The sequence below is a fragment of the Lissotriton helveticus genome, chromosome 3_1, assembly GCF_964261635.1.
Source record: "Lissotriton helveticus chromosome 3_1, aLisHel1.1, whole genome shotgun sequence".
Lineage (NCBI taxonomy): Eukaryota > Metazoa > Chordata > Amphibia > Caudata > Salamandridae > Lissotriton > Lissotriton helveticus.
The window spans coordinates 1,168,132,677-1,168,149,369 of NC_136061.1; the positions used below are offsets into that span (position 1 = coordinate 1,168,132,677).

The following is a 16,693-nucleotide window of genomic DNA, read 5'->3' on the forward strand; positions in this document are numbered from 1 at the left end:
GGATCTGCGAGTCCACTGCAAGCACTGGCGCCCCAAGTATTTATATTTTAAACTTAAATATCTCTGAAACTACTGAATGAATTTACACCACATCAAAGAAGCACGCTTTCTGGACCAACGTCTAGCTTTCTGCCAGATTTGGTGTCATTCCGTTCAGCGGTACGGGCTGTAATTGTGTTCAAAAAATGAAAAATCCCGGGGGCCTGGCCTGCAGCCAAAGAAGGTGGCTGCACACTAGAGGAGTTGCTCTAGCAGAAACTTCAAATCTACTCACCATCCGGCACTATCCGAGAATCGAGTGGCACCTACCGTCTGTGGGCCTCTAGGAGAGGCTGTGGACGGCGTTTTTGACCCCGCCAGGATAACTTCTGTGGTATTCAGATGCTGCTGAACCGGGACCCGAGCTGCGAGCCGGGCGGGAAGAAGATGGCGTCCGCTGAATCCTGCCATTAAAGCATAGGACACCTTCGGAGTATCCGAGAGGCACCCACCGCCCGCGGACATTGATGATAGACCGTGGACGGCTTACTGGCCCGGCAGGGCCGCATGCAGCGGTTTTCCCAGGCTGTCGATCTGGGGCCCGTAGGGCTGGGCTAAAATGGCGCCCGCCGCTGCCGGGAGCTGTCACTGAGACTCGCTGCCTGCAGGGGACCTGGCGTGGCTGCTGGCGGGCGGCGGACGGTGAGCCCTGGGTGCAACATAAGACACTGACGCTGTCGGGTGTTCCGCCCTGCCTGGTGGTGCAACCCCGGCCCTGGTGGCGGTGGGCCCGAAAACGCTGGGGACAGTCGGGCGGCCTGTCCTGATCTAAGAGGCGGGAGACACCGGGGAAGCAGGGAAGCGACGCAAAGGCTTGGGTCGGGAGTGCCGCGGCTGGACCCAGGTGAGGAATTGGCCTGATTGCAATTGGGTTGGCTGGCGGTGGCTCAGAGGAGGGTGACTTGGTCAGCCTGGAAGGCCTAACTTTATCAGACCCACTGTCGGTGAGAAGGCGGAGGTGGCCGCGACAAGGTGGTGGCTGGTGCGCCCACAGATCTCTGTTTGTTGACAGGAGAGAGTGCGGCACGCTGGTCAGGCACTGGCTTGCGCTCCATCTGGCATTTGGCGGCTGCTCCCCGGGACGAGTGTGGGCCCTGCTGCTGCACATAAGAATTTCCCCCTGGTACCTCTGGGCCTGGCTTGCGCTTGGGCCCACGTGCAGGCGTCGACCTGTGACGGACAGGGAGCTACTGGGAGTGTGGCCTGAATGAGTAGCTGAGTGGGCCGAGAGTGGACCGGTGACAGTGTGCGCAACAGGGGGGCGCAACACCTAGCAGACGCTGCCTCAAATACTGGGGCGACAGTAACACCCCGGTGAGTGACCTGGGGTTGGCCTGGAGGTGTGGAACAGCGGACGGAATTCTTTGCCGGGGTGGATCTCGGGACCATGGGCCGCAACAGACCGCTGATACAGGGACAGGCTAACCAGAAAGACAGGTACACGGTCAGCATGGGGAGGGAGGAGGAAAATCCAGGAGGGAGCCAGCGCAGCAAGGGGACTAATGACGGGCCAAACCCCTCGTTATAGGACATTATGTTGGCTATTATGGAAATGCGTGGCACCATAAAGGAGATGCGGGGCACCATGAAGCCCAAGCTTGACTCAGTGACTGAGGAAGTCAATTTGCTACGCGCAGACGTGGGGAAAATGTCGGATAAGGTGGCGGAAGTTGAGAGTTGCGTCAGCAATTTACAGACCACAACAAAGAAGCTTGAGGAGCAGGTAGCCACGCGCACGAAGAACCAAGCTGACATGACCTCCTACCTGGAGGATCAGGAAGACCGGGCGCGGTACAATTATATCTGCATCATGGGCGTGCCGGAGGGCATGGAAGGCCCGTCCAGGGACTGGTTTGTGGAGGCTCTCATACTAAAGCACCTCAAGCCCGAAGTGCCTATCCAACTTCTTCTCGGTGGAAAGAGCCCACCGTGCACTGGGGGGGAAGGCCCAAGCCTGGGGCCCCTCGGAACACCATCATCGCCCGTATCCTGAACTATAGAGACCAGGATGCCATATAGCAGGCATCGAGGGTGTCGGGGGGGATCTACATCTGGACAACGCCACGATTTGTTTTTTCCCGGATTTTACGCTCAGTGTGCAGCGTCAGTGTCGATCATTTGAAGGGGTCAAGAGAGCTCTCAGGGAGCAATCATAAAGTATATGATGTTATACCCTGCACGTATCAAGATCCTGGACGGGGAAAAAGCATTCTTCTTTGACTCACCGGCGGAGGCAAGAGATTGGATGGAGGGCTGGCGGACCGTGGGCCGCCAGAACGGGTCGCGAAGCTTCCCCCACAGCCGTGCTGGTCGGGGGACCCAGATCAACGACAGCCAATCCAGAGAGCCCCAGCAGATGGAGCAGACACCGATCAAGTGACTGTAGTGGTATTGTGATTATGGGGCAATGTGGTACAGGGAAGTGAGAAAGGCTATGTGCCTCTTGGGTCCTGGTTTATTGCAGGCGGGTGAATGAGAGGCTCTGTGGCTGTGAACACTTTACCAGCTGGACGGTTTGGGCCTGCATTGTGTTTATGGTTCGCCATTCAAGGACTTCGACATTGGTTCAATGTATTGGGTAGGAAGGGAGCGGCGGGATGGGGTTCGAGTAGCGGGTTTCTTTCATGGGGTGTGAACTCCGTCACTTCAGTATGACTTCTGCGGGTGCAGGTTTATGTTCCCTCATTCGGTTGATATGGGGTTGACGGGGCGACAGGCACTCTGCATGTTCAAGTGGTGGGTGGTTGGGGGCCCATTTAGCAGGGAGGCAGGGAGAGGGGTGTGGGTTGGGGGGGCAGGGTGTTGTGGGAATGTTTATGTTTGGCTCATGGCGTCTCACACTCAAATGTACATAGACTAGCTTACAGCAACAAGCAGTGGCAAGGGGGAGATCCGGTATGTTCTACAACGTTGTACTTCAATGGGTGACCAGTCACGGATAAAGATCTGGTCGTGGAACGTTAACGGTTTGGGCAATAAAATAAAGCGTACACTGGTCCTGCAGTATGTGAAGCCCCACGTCCCGGACGTAGTTCTCCTTCAGGAGACACATTTGTGAGGTAATACCTGCAGGGCGCTGGATCGGTTTGGCTACAAGATGGTGGCCCATTCAGGGTTCACGTCTAGTTCCAGGGGAGTGGGGATTCTCGTCCGCACAGCACTTTCATTGATCGTTACAGGCAAGTGGGAGGAGGACTTGGGTTGCTTGGTGGCGGTTGCGGCCCAGTGGGAGGGTCGCACGCTAGTGTTTAGCTCCTGCTATATCCCACCCGGTTGCACACCCCGACATACATAAAGCTTGGGTCCCACCTGGCGGATCTTCCGTGGGGTACCTTGGTATTGGGAGGAGACACTAACGCGGTTATGGACGCAGACCTAGATAGCTCGGGGCATAGGCAGGGCAACAGGGGGGAAGCTGGTTTGCAATGCTTTACTACAGCGATGGGCCTCAGAGATATATGGCGCGTACACCACCTCACACAGAGACACTACACTTATTACTCTGCTCAACATGGGTCCTTTTCCAGAATATATCATTTCTGTAGTAGGGGATCTCTGTGTATAGTCATAATCTAGTGAATAATGAATAGTCCCGCCCATGTGCGTGGACCCCGGCAATCAAAAATAATCTCTTAAGTTGTCAAAAAATTGCAGAACTGCAAAGACACTTAAGAGAAAATTTAAAGACAAATAATGCAGCCTATATCCACAGGCTACACTGTCCAGTACTTCAACTAGAAATTCCACCCAAAAATCCACAAACAGCAAAGCCTGTCCAGATTTCCCTTGCCTTTACTGCAAAACCCCTCAGAAATGATAGAGAGGAAGGCCTGGACAGACAAGCCCCATAGGCTGCCATTATGTGGCTTAAACAGGATACTGTGCCTTTAAGGAAACCTTCTAGAACCTTCTCCCAGTATCCCAGAATGCATAGCAGGTCCCACTGACTTCAGTTCTTTTTTCCGGCTCCTGCTTGCAGGACCCTGGCATTGAGCTCTCCCTTGTTTCAAGGGGTTATTGCATGTTTTGGCACTTTTGTATTCTAAAAGTGTTGCAGTTTACTTTCTTGGTTTTCTCTTCTCTTCTGTGTGCTGCTTCAGGTGTTTTAGGGCTCTAAAATGCCTGGCCTCTTTGTGAAGTGTCCAGCATGTGAGAGGAAGAAGGCCAGAGGTGATCCACATGATATCTGCATCGTCTGCCTCCCTGAAGATCATGTCCCTGAGGAGTGTGTCATCTGCCAGCAGTTTACAACTCGCACTCTGAAGGAAAGGGCGAAGATCAGGCTGTCTGGCCTTGAGGAGAGGCGCCTGCAGGCTGCAGGTGGGTCTGGGCAGTCAGGGAAGGTTCCCTCTGCCTCTGCTGAGGCCTCTGGGGGGCTCCCCAGAGGCAGGAAGCCCAGCAAGCGATCCCGGTCTCCGTCGACGTCGATAGCGTCGACGACGACGTCGAGAGGGATGACGGCGGTGTGCTCCCCTTCTCCCCGGGGCTCCGGGTCGAGACATCGGGACGACTCGACGTCGAAGCCACCGTGGACGAAGCCGCCGTCGACGTCGTCTTCGGCGTCGACGTCGAGGGCTTCATACCGACGTCATGGACATCGGCGCTCGCCGTCGAGGCGACACCGCCGGTCGACGTCGAGGGGATCCTCGACGTCGAGACCATCCAGACGACGACGGCGACGCTCGTCGTCGAGGAAGGACCGTTCGACGTCGAGGAGGCGTGCGACGTCGAGGAGAAAGAGGTCGACGTCGAGGAGTCGGCGCTCGACGTCGAGGGATCGGCGTTCGACGCCGAGGAAGAAGAGGTCGACGTCGCGGAGGCGGCGTTCGACGCCGGAGTCAAGGAAACGCCCTTCGACGCCGGAAAAGCGACGCTCGACGTCGAGCAGACGGAGGTCGACGTCTAGGAGTCGGTCAGGCTCTCCAAAACGTCGCAAGAGGGATTCTAGTCCCAGGAGTCACACTGCTTCCAGTGGGGGACGCAAGAGGAAGCGGTCTCCGGCTGAAGGGGCGGGCTCTCAGCCCTCTTCGCCTAAAGGATCACAGGGCACGGTGTACTCTGCGGTGTACACTCCTTCTCGGCCTCGGTCGACGCATACACCTGTTCCGAAGGCGGTCACTCCTCCTCCTCCTCTGCCTCAAGAGGATCCTCCGACGCTGCCTCCACTTCCAGCGGACGACCCGCCGCCACCGGTCCCTCCGCGTGGGCCGGCACCGCAGCCGGAGGTACCTCCGCCGAGGTCCACTTCGCTGCCGTTTTTGCCTGTACCTCCTAAGGGGACCCCTAAACCTGCGCCCAAGGAGGCTCCGAGGAAGACTCCACCACGGAAACCGGTGGGGAGGCCACGGACTGGCAGGTCTCGCTCTCGCTCTCGCTCTGGAAGACGGGACAGGTCGCGACACAGATCGTCCTCGCGGTCGAGACGCCGCCATAGGAGGCGCGAGTCTCGCTCCCGCACGGGATCCTCTGGCTCCAGGGATCGTTCTCCTACCCTGTCGGGATCACCGGATACGAGGGTGTCCCCAATTGATGACCTGGTGGCGTTCCAGGATGTCCTCTTGAGGGGCGCTGCGAAGCTGGGCATACCCCTGACAGTGCCCACGCCGAAGACGTCCGTGATCTTTGAGACGTTGCACCAAAAACACTCGTCTCGCCCTCTCCTTCCTCTGGTACCGGGCCTGGAGGAACCAGCTATGGACCTTTTCCTCACCCCAGCGGTGACAAAGGCGGCGCCATCTAGGTTGCTGAGGAAGTACCGGGCCCCGGATTCGGATCCGGCTTTTCTGAGAGCGGAACCACCTCCGGACTCCGTCATTGTGACGGCGGCACGCAAACAACATGCCTCCGCTCCGTCATCCACGGTTCCCCCGGATAAGGAGTCCAGGTGGATGGATTCGGCAGGGAGAAAGGTCTGTGGAACTGCCGCCACCTCCATGAAGGCTGCGAGTGCCACGGCGCTGTTGGGTCGGTACGCCCGCGCCCTCTGGGACTCCCTTGAGCGTTTTGCGGAGCACTTGCCTCGTGAACAGCGTGAGGATTTTCAGGAAGTGCTGAGTGAAGGGATGCTGGTGGACAGATCATCAGTGCGGCAGCGGACTCTTCCCTGTTGGCTGCTCATGGGTTTTGCCATGGGGTCAACCAGAGGCGTCACGCCTGGCTCCGTCTCACGTCCCTGAAACCGGACGCACAGCAGAGGGTGGCCAACCTGCCGTTCTCCGGCAAGTCTCTTTTTGGACAGCATGCGGACGACGAGATGGCCCGCATGAAAGCGGAGGCCGAGACGCTCACGGCGGTGGGCCTCGAGAAGCCTAAGGAGACGAAGAAGCCGTACCGCTCTTTCCAACGGCGGTCCGGTGGACAAGGCCGTGGACGTGGCCAGGCTTCGGGACATTCGCAACAGCAACAACAGTTCCGTAAGCCGTTCCAGAAGCGCCAGAGGGGCAGGGGAGGCCAGCAGTCGGCTCCGACGCCCAAGGGCCAGGCTGGGTCTAGGCCCTAGGAACTTACTTCCCCCGGATCCGTTACCCACTCCGGTAGGGGGAAGCATCCAATTTTTTCCGGCAGAGTGGAGAAAAATTACTCAGGACAAGTGGGTGCTGAATATTGTTTGCAATGGATACAGTCTTCGGTTCACCAGCCCGCCTCCATCGATTCCTCCGGTCAGCTCGCGGTTTCAGCTGCTAGAGCTCCAGGTGGAGGCCGATACCCTGTTAAGGAAAAGGGCGATAGAAGACGTGCCTCTGTCCCAGAGGGGAAGAGGCCTGTACTCCCGGTTCTTCCTGGTTCGCAAGAAGGACAAGAACGAGTTCAGGCCCATTCTGGACTTGTGACAGGCAAACAAGTGGATTCGCAGGGAAAAGTTTCGCATGCTGTCGTTGCATCAGATTTATCCTCAGTTGCAACAAGGGGACTGGCTCTGTGCCATAGACCTACAGGATGCATACTTCCATGTGCCCATTGCGCGCAAACACAGGAAGTTCCTGCGGTTCCAAGTCGGCACCAATCATTATCAATACACAGTACTCCCATTCGGACTGAAGTCTGCGCCGAGAACATTCTCGAAGTGCATGGCGGTGGTGGCGGCGCACCTGCGGAAGAACAAGGTGTTTGTCTACCCGCACCTGGACGATTGGTTGATCAAGGCATCCTCCTTCTCGGAAGCGCGAGCACACTTCCAGAAGACGTGCGTTCTCTTGGACAAGCTGGGGTTGCACATCAACATGGCCAAGTCGGTCCCGACTCCGGTCCAATGCATACAGTACTTGGGAGCCTCCATCGATACGCTGTCAGCAAGCGTGTCTCCTTCGGAAGAGCGACGATTATCTCTCCTTCGGAAGGCTCAGGCTCTTATGTCGACTCCATCTACAACAGTGAGGACGGTGTCTTCTCTACTGGGTTCGATGGCCTCTTGTATCTTCCTGACGCCGCACGCTCGCCTGCACATGAGACCGTTGCAGGAGTGCTTGGAGGACCAGTGGGATCAGAGGAAAGGATCCTGGGACGACAGGATACGTCTGTCTCTGCATGCTCTTCAGTCTCTGAAGTGGTGGTGTTCGGCGGAGAATCTCCTCAGAGGGGTTCCTTTTCACAAGGACATTCCCACGCAGACTGTCGTGACGGATGCTTCTCTCCTGGGATGGGGAGCGCACTCCGGGACTCTGCAGATTCAGGGAACGTGGTCTCCGGTGGAGGCCACTTATCACATCAACTTCCTGGAACTCAGAGCTGTTCGCTTGGCACTGAAGGCTTTTCTTCCGTCCTTCCAGACCAGCTCCCTGCTTGTGCAAACGGACAACACTACCACGATGTACTACCTCAACAAGCAGGGGGGCTCGAGATCTCGCACTCTGTCACAGGAGGCGCAGACGATCTGGCACTGGCTCCTGGCCAGAGGGCTGACGGTGACGGCTACCCATCTGCCAGGTGTGCAGAATGTTCAGGCGGACGAACTCAGCAGACTCATTCAGGAAAACCACGAATGGGTCATAAACGACGAAGTGCTGGGAGAAGTCTTCGCAAGGTGGGGAACTCCGGACGTAGATCTGTTCGCCACCGCCGAAAACAGCAAATGCCGAGACTTCGCCTCCAGGTACTACCAGCCGGGGTCGCTGGGGAATGCGCTATGGATCAGCTGGTCGAACAGCTTTCTGTACGCTTTTCCACCCATTCCCCTGATTCCGGCGGTACTCATCAAGCTGGCCCGGTCCAGGGCTCGGATGATTCTCATTGCCCCGGAGTGGCCCAGGCAGTGGTGGTTCACGGACCTGCTTCACCGATCTCTCCTTCCTCACATTCGGTTGCCGTGCAGGCCGGACCTTCTCACGAAGTTCGGGGGGCGGATGTTACACCCCAGCCTCTCGTCTTTGAGTTTGGCGGCATGGCTCCTGAGATAGTGCAGTATGGACATCTGAATCTGCCCGCGGATTGCATGGACATACTGAAGGAGTCTAAGAGACCTTCCACTAGGACTTCATATGCTTACAAGTGGAAGAGGTTTTGTATCTGGTGCCAGTCTAGGAACCATGACCCTACAACCTGCAAGGAAGATGTCATCCTTCCTTACCTTTTACATTTGGCGCAGTCTGGCCTTAATGTTCATTCCATTAGGGTTCATCTTGCTGCATTGACTGCCTACAGGAAATGCCCTTCACAGACTTCTTTTTTCCAGATCCCTGTGATTAAAGACTTTCTGGAAGGATTGAAGAAGGTGTTCCCTCCTGTCAGGCTTCCCTCGCCTTCATTGGAATTGAATGTGGTGCTGTCCAGGTTGATGAAGGAGCCTTTTGAACCCATTCACAAGGCTTCGTTGCAGCACCTGTCCTGGAAGGCGGCGTTCCTCGTGGCCATTACATCGGCCCGCAGGGTGAGTGAAATTCAGGCGTTGTGTTGTACTGAACCTTATACTTAGGCTTTCCTGTTTTCAGTTTCTATTTTTGGTAAATTCTGGTGGGGTTTTTTCAGTGTTTTCAATATCTTAAAAAACAGTTGTTATCAGTGGTTACACATTTTCACACCACTAAAAGCAACAGAAAAAGGGGTTTTCCGGTGATTATGGAACGTTTTGCTTTTATTATTGCTTGTTTTCTGCACTGAAAGAACATGGTATATAGACAGTATACTTATAGTGTATATGAGGTCCAAATAGATTTTTGCAAATTAATCTTATTGTACTACACCATACAATACTTCTTCAGTGAGTCTTTGTGTCATGTGCGCTCGCACTTTCCTTCCCATGTAAACTTCTGTGAAAAGGCCCTCTCAGCATTCTTAGCCCATTGGGCTGAGAACCATCAGCTAAGGGACACAGTTGGGATGACTCTTTCTTTGATGCCACATAAAGCACAAAATGATAAATATTTGCGTTTTAGTTCCTGTGCATTAGAATCCAGTTCCCCAGAAAGGACTAAAAAGTAAATAGCATCCCTCATTAACTCTTAAGATTGTAAAGATGCTTTCAGCATACCATCTAACAAGTGGCAAGGATCTACTACAGGGAATCACTTCAGCTCGGGTATCAATTTTGACAGGTCATCACACAACTTTTTTATATACGTAGCTGAATCACTGCAAATATAAACAATCACTCCAATCTTTGTTGAAATTGGAAAGAACCTTTTTTGCAGAGCATTACAAGTGACACTGCGTTCCATGTTTTCCAAAAGTCTGGTGTCATGTTTTCACCACTATCCCAGATGCTTGGTGATATATATATATACTTGTCACTATATCTTGCATTGAATGTTTAAAGCCTGAGGTGTTGGCAATTCACCTATTATCAATACTGACCCACTAGAAACTATGGTCTGATGTAGTAAGGGTTTTTACCCATTCTCTGTGGGTAAATGTGATGACACATATTAGAAAAGATTTTTATGAAACCAGCCATATTACCTATCGGTGAAAGAATCAAATGCAGCCAAAATATCAAATATGAGTTTGATATTTCCTGATTCTCTATAGTTTATAAAATAATTAAACTAGACCTAAAACATGAAACTAAACTCTGCATCTTTAGACCAAAGGCCACAAAACTGAAAAAGTAAAAGGAAGAAGAAACAATATTTTAGTGGCATCCCTAAAGAACAAAACAAAGCAGAATAATGTTAGCCAGTCTTTCTTACTGCTACTTGTATAACAAAGTTACATTGTATTGACCCCTTCAGGAAGAAAAAAATTACCTTCACTCTCTTTTTCCTCTCTCTGAATGGCATTTAGTTTGTGGTTGTCCAGGTGTTTTTTCAGTGTTTATATGCTTTCACCGGTGAGGGCTATTTTTCATTCAGTGGGGTTTTATCAGTTATTATAGGTTTAAACCTAAAACCCCACAGCCTACTTATACTGTCTTTCATGCTGCTAAGGTTGTGATGCGTACTCACCCTAAATTTCTTCCCAAGGTTATTTCTGATTTTCATGTCAACCAGACCATAACTTTGCCTACGTTTTTTCAGAATCCTTCCTCTCCGGCGGAACGATCTTTACATTCCCTGGATGTGAGGAGGGTGTTGAAATTTTATCTGGATAAAACCAAAGATATTCGTAGGTCAGACCAATTGTTTGTCAATTATGGATCAGTCAGGACGGGTCTTGCTACCTCTAAGCAGTCCATTTCTAGGTGGATTGTGTCCTGCATTCAATTGTGTTACCAAAAAGCTAATAAGTCCTTAGGAGGTAAGCCTAAGGCTCATTCCACCAGGGGCAAAGCTGCCACGACAGCCTTGCTCCGTAATGTGCCGATTGCAGAAATCTGCAAGCCCGCCACTTGGAAGTCGGTTCATACCTTTGCTAAGCATTACTGCCTGGACTCTGATGCCAGGGCAGACGCTCAGGTTGGGCAGGCTTCGCTGCGGAATTTGTTCGCACAGTAGTGGCGTCATGTTCTTTCTCCACCGCCGCTTTGGTGTGGGGATGGGCTTGCCATTCTATTCACTAGATTATGACTATACACAGAGATCCCCTACTACAGAAGGAGTAGTTTCTGTTCTGTAACTCCAGTTCTGTAGTAGGGGTATCTCTGTTATAGTCATAAGCGCCCGCCCTCCTCCCCGGTGGAGAATTGTTCATGTAATTAATGCTACAGGTCTGGCGTTTTACGCCTTCAAAAAGAACTGAAGTCAGTGGGACCTGCTATGCATTCTGGGATACTGGGAGAAGGTTCTAGAAGGTTTCCTTAAAGGCACAGTATCCTGTTTAAGCCACATAATGGCAGCCTATGGGGCTTGTCTGTCCAGGCCTTCCTCTCTATCATTTCTGAGGGGTTTTGCAGTAAAGGCAAGGGAAATCTGGACAGGCTTTGCTGTTTGTGGATTTTTGGGTGGAATTTCTAGTTGAAGTACTGGACAGTGTAGCCTGTGGATATAGGCTGCATTATTTGTCTTTAAATTTTCTCTTAAGTGTCTTTGCAGTTCTGCAATTTTTTGACAACTTAAGAGATTATTTTTGATTGCCGGGGTCCACGCACATGGGCGGGACTTTTCATTATTCACTAGAATATGACTATAACAGAGATACCCCTACTACAGAACTGGAGTTACAGAACAGAAACTACTCCATCTTGGCCAGGGTAGCCCAATTAGCCGACTTTGTGGCCCGGGGAATCTCAGACCACTCACCGATGGGGGTCGCTCGCAAAGGGGCGGCAACGGCAAGGGCGACCTTCCCGCGGATAGACCCATGGGGCCTCAAAGACGATTCCATAGTCGACAAGTTGCAGGAGGGCTCCCAACTCTACTTTGCTGAAAACCAGGGCTCTGTTGATTCCCATTTAACCTTGTGGGAAGCATTCAAGGCCGTCTTGAGGGGGCAGGCTCAGGCGCTTATTGGCGCACAAAAGAAGGAAGAAGCGCTTCAGATGGCGCAGTTGGAGCGGGAAATAGAATCGCTGGAACGGGGGTGGGTGGGACCCCATCGGAGGAGCACGGCCACGAGCGAGCCCTCAAATAGCGAGAACTCTGCTCGTTGGTGGAGGGCGAGGCGTGTGCCTATTCCCTTGCCGTGCAACATCGGCTTCATGATGCCGGGGATAAAAGTATGAAGCTATTAGCATGGCTTGAGCGTAGGGACTGGGAGCGATCCTGGGTCACGGAAGTGAGAAACGAGTCAGGAGCCTTGGTTTAGACGGGAGTTGATATAACGGAGGCCTTCGCGTCCTACTATGAGGAGACGTACACCCCGGTGTGCACCAGATCGGAATCTGATTGCGAGGAGTTCCCACGGGATTTCGCCCTCCCCATGCTATCTCAGGAGCAGGCTGACAGCCTAGAGGCGGACCTCACGGCCCTGGAATTGGGTGAGGCCTTTAACGCGCTTCAGGCGGGGAAAGCGCAGGGGCCCAACGAGCTCCCAGTTGAAATCTACAAGCGGCAGGCCAATGTCGTTATTGAACCCATGAGGCGAATGTTCCTTGAAGCGAGACAAGTGGGGAGACTCCCGCCTGACCAGCGGGAGGCCACGGTTGTGGTCATCCATAAGGCGGGGAAACCGACAGATCAATGTTCATCTTATTGACCCATCTCACTTCTCAATGTGGAGGCCAAGGTCTTGGCTAAAGCCTTGGCGACGCGCCTGCTCGCAGTCCCGTCCTGATTTGATACAGGTTGACCAGTCAGGATTCATGCCCCACAGGAGTACGCGGCATAACTTACGACGGCTCTACGGGATGCTGTATATGACTGAGGACGTGGGCGACACCCAAATGGCATTGATGGGGCTGGACGCCTCAATGGCCTTTGATAGCATTGAATGGCCGTACTTATTCATGGTCCTGCAGCGTTTGCGCCGATCTTCTGTAGCTGGGTGCGTCTGTTGTATGAGAAGCCAGTGGCAAGGGTGAGGGTGAACGGAGTTATATCTCGCGAGTGCTCCCTGCGGCGGGGTACAAGGCAGGGATGCCCTTTGTCCCCTCTCCTCTTCGCCCTGGCACTGGAGCCGTTGACCCACTGGATTTGAAGAGACCGGTCTTTCTGGGGCCTGGCGCTCATGGATGAGTGGGAGAAGCGTATATCTTTATATGCAGACAATATTGTCCTTTATATGGCCAGACCCTAAAACTCGATGGCGCAGGCGCTCCATCTTTTCGAATTATTTGGTAGCTACTCCGGCTACAGGATTAACTGGGCCAAATCCTTGATTTATCCACTCTCTGGGGCTCCCCCTGCGGGTCCCGTCACGATGTCCGGCCCTGGTAGTCACCGAGGGATTTAAATACCTCGGGGTGTACGTCACTAGGGACAGGGCGAAGTTCTTTACCAAAAATCTAGAGCCGCACTTGGCACGGTTAGCGTCGGATGTAGTGGCTGTCCTTGCCTCTCACCCTGATGGGAAGCGCCACACTCTTCAAAATGCTGGCGTTGCCGCGCATCCTTTATATCCTGCAGAACACGCCATATCCAGTCCCGGACGGGGTTTTCCGGCGCATATCCCAGGCTCTGCGAAGAGGAGGTAACCCGAGAATTGCGCTGTGTAAACTCACGAGGGGAGTGTATGACGGAGGGCTGGCCCTACTGGACGTCCGATTATATTATTGGGCTTCCCAGTTACAGGTGATTAATGAGTGGGTGTACGCGGCGGGGTCGGAACCGGCCTATAGGGTGGATAGATATGCCATGCCGGGGGGCAATTGTGAACCTCTTTTATATTCACGGAAGAATCTGAGGAACTTACCTTCGCATACAGGAGTGGTACTGCAGTGCTGGGGAGAGGCCAATAAATTCCTGGGGTGGGTGGGCACTATAACAGGTAGGACCCCACTAGGACCAGTTGACGGAGGTGAAGTGGCTAACCGGTTTCAAGGGCTGGAAGCTGTTTGGGATTGCGTATCAGGGTGATGTTTGGAAGGGGGGTGCCCCTAGGTCCTTCGAATACCTCAAACAAGAGTACCAAATGCACGACTCCCAACACTACCACTAGCTGCGTCTTACACACGCTCTACGTACGCATATCCAAATAGATGCCTCAATCCCGGAGTACTCGCCGATAGAGGACAGGCTCCTGCTTCACCCCATTTTAGAAAAGCCCACGGCCACTATCTATCGCAAACTAATAAATAATATGCCTGACCCCATGCTGTCTCTGCGGGCAAAATGGGAAGATGATATTGGCAGCCTGGAAGATTACGATTGGCAGGACGCCCTGCAGAGCCCCCGCTAAATCGCGATACAGGTCCGGTTCCGTCTGGTCCAATTTAAATTCTTGCACCAGGTGTACTACCCGGAAACTCGCCTGTTCTTGTGGGGCAGAAGCCAGTCTCCCTTGTGTGGAGGGGTTGCCAAGAGGAGGGAACTTTCTTCCACATTCTTTGGGATTGTCCGAACGTGATACCTTTCTGGACCCGGGTGGCCCGCACTATGCAGACAGTAGTGGGGTCGCCAGTCCCAGTGGAACCAAGGTGGCTTCTATTAATGATCAAAGGGCCGATGGACTGGTCGAGGTACAATGAGATCTGGCTGGCTTTGGCAGCCGGAGTGGCCAAAAGAAATATAGCCAGGGGTTGGGGGGCGCAGGAGGCCCCACAATGGGATCAGTGGCAACGGGATTTAGATGGTGCCAGAGGGCGGAGGAAACAATCTACAAGGCCAGGGGGAGTATAAAGAAATGTAAACGGATCTGGGGTCCCTGGCGGAGGTACCGAGCAATGGGGAGGGTGCGGGAGAGGAGTGACATTGATTGTGGTATTCCAATACTGTGTGATATACACTTGAATGTACAATGATTTGCTAATTGATTTCATGCTTATTAAACACTGCTATGTATTTTTTGAGTCACTGAGCAAAGTTAATAAAAAGATTTTTTTTTTTAAATCCCCATAGACATAACATGGGAAAACGTGTTTTGGGACCACGTTTTTTTTTTCTGCCCCCCCCCGCTTGATGGATCACCCCAAAACTTGCAGCTGAACCAAAATGGGCCAATTTTTTGAAAATGTTAAGATTCGTTAACAAAAAACGCTTTTCCTATGGAAACTTCGGTCTTAACTATAGCTACCTACTGGCTAGCGCCAGTAGGATACATATATATATATCACATACACAAAGGTTAAAATAAGGGTATAGTTAGGTTAATTTGTCCAATTGAACATACACGTTTTGAACTAAAAAAATGAAAAATTACAGAAATTCACCAGTTATGGTTAGTAGCTCTAACTATAACTTGCGCCCCTGCCATGCACTGCTTATGACATCACTCATGACATGTTCTTTGACATCACTCATGACATCCTCTAAGCTTTTTTTGTATACATTGCACTATAAACAGGTATCGCTTTAGAGCTTTAAATGGAAGTACAAAATAACTCAAAAGAATATGAGCCATGATAAATGTCATCGCAGAAACAACTCTCTTGGGTGTAGAAAGTATGGTTTGTGTACCACATTGACCCTTTACTAGACACTTCACAAATCGACCACACATATATGGGTAACCCTCATTGGATACGGTGTTCAATCTGTAAACACCTGTTCAGGGCAACCCAAGTTCCGAAATATACTGACCGTCTCTTCCAAAAACAATACACAATTAGGTAGAAGATAAATATGGTAGTTCCTGCCACTATGCAAACTATAAAACAAATTAACACACTCATTGGATGATGTCACAAATGATTTCATATAACATTTCATGAGTGATGTAATATGTGAGGTCATAAGCTTTTGAGCTCAGAACGTTAATGTTGTCATTGACATTCCTTTAACTATAACTTTACTTTAACCTTTTTCCAGGGAATATTTGTATGCATGTATGTGATAGAGCGCGCAGGGACCAACTAGCTCAATTTGACCATACTCACCTGGGCCCATACATTCACACTGCGAACTAGTAGTCCTGCCTAACTAATTACTAAGTCTAAGTCACCCTATCAGTGCTTTGAGTCCTTTTAGGACTTATACCTTTATACCATGACTTACCAATCCATGTCACCTTTGCTATAAGTCCTAGGGATCGTAAAGGGAGTTAGAATAATCAGGCAATATTAAAACACATTTACCTTCTTATAATAACCACAGACTCGGGGAAAGTTTTAAAGCCTTTATCTATGAGAGATTTGAGTCAAATTGATAGAGCCACAATCTTGTGACTATACATTTTACAAGCAAGAATATAACCAGTAGGACATAAAGTTTGTAAGAAATCACAGTAACACCTTTAGACATTGGTCCCCTATAAGGGTGAGAAAGGGAAATAGCACAAGGACATACCACATAGATTATATTTACCTAGAATGGTGCAATGACCAATCCTGGTAAAGGGCTGGGGCAAAAAGACCAGGGCTAGGCTCCTGACTAATCAGGTGCCCACGGGACAGGACAGGGGCAGATCAGGACAGGTGACCTCCTCTAAGTGCAACCCCCATCCCGCTCTAGCAATTTTGGTACCCGACTGGGTAATTGATTTTTCTGACCGAGTGCTCCGCCGGCACCTCTGTTCTCTCGATCGCCTATTGAGTGCTTTGGGTCAGTGACAGGTCAGCTATTCGGACAAGTCGGACAATTTCTCTATCTAAACCTACCTTAGTTCTACCATTTCGAGGGCAATGTACCACCCCTAAATGTTGCAAATTTATGTGTTCCCCTGCAGTGATTGGTTGGTAAGACGAGGAGAGGTCATCACACCATACTAAGATGATTTAATTTCAGTTTGATTCATATTGATTGAATCCCCA

At 51.7% G+C, this 16,693-nt stretch overlaps 1 protein-coding gene across 3 annotated transcripts in view; it reads left to right on the forward strand.

Moving 5' to 3' along the window:
• The window catches only part of ZRANB3 (zinc finger RANBP2-type containing 3), a 929,924-nt gene that overhangs the window by 243,574 nt on the left and 669,657 nt on the right, over positions 1 to 16,693 (forward strand). The window lies entirely within an intron of this gene.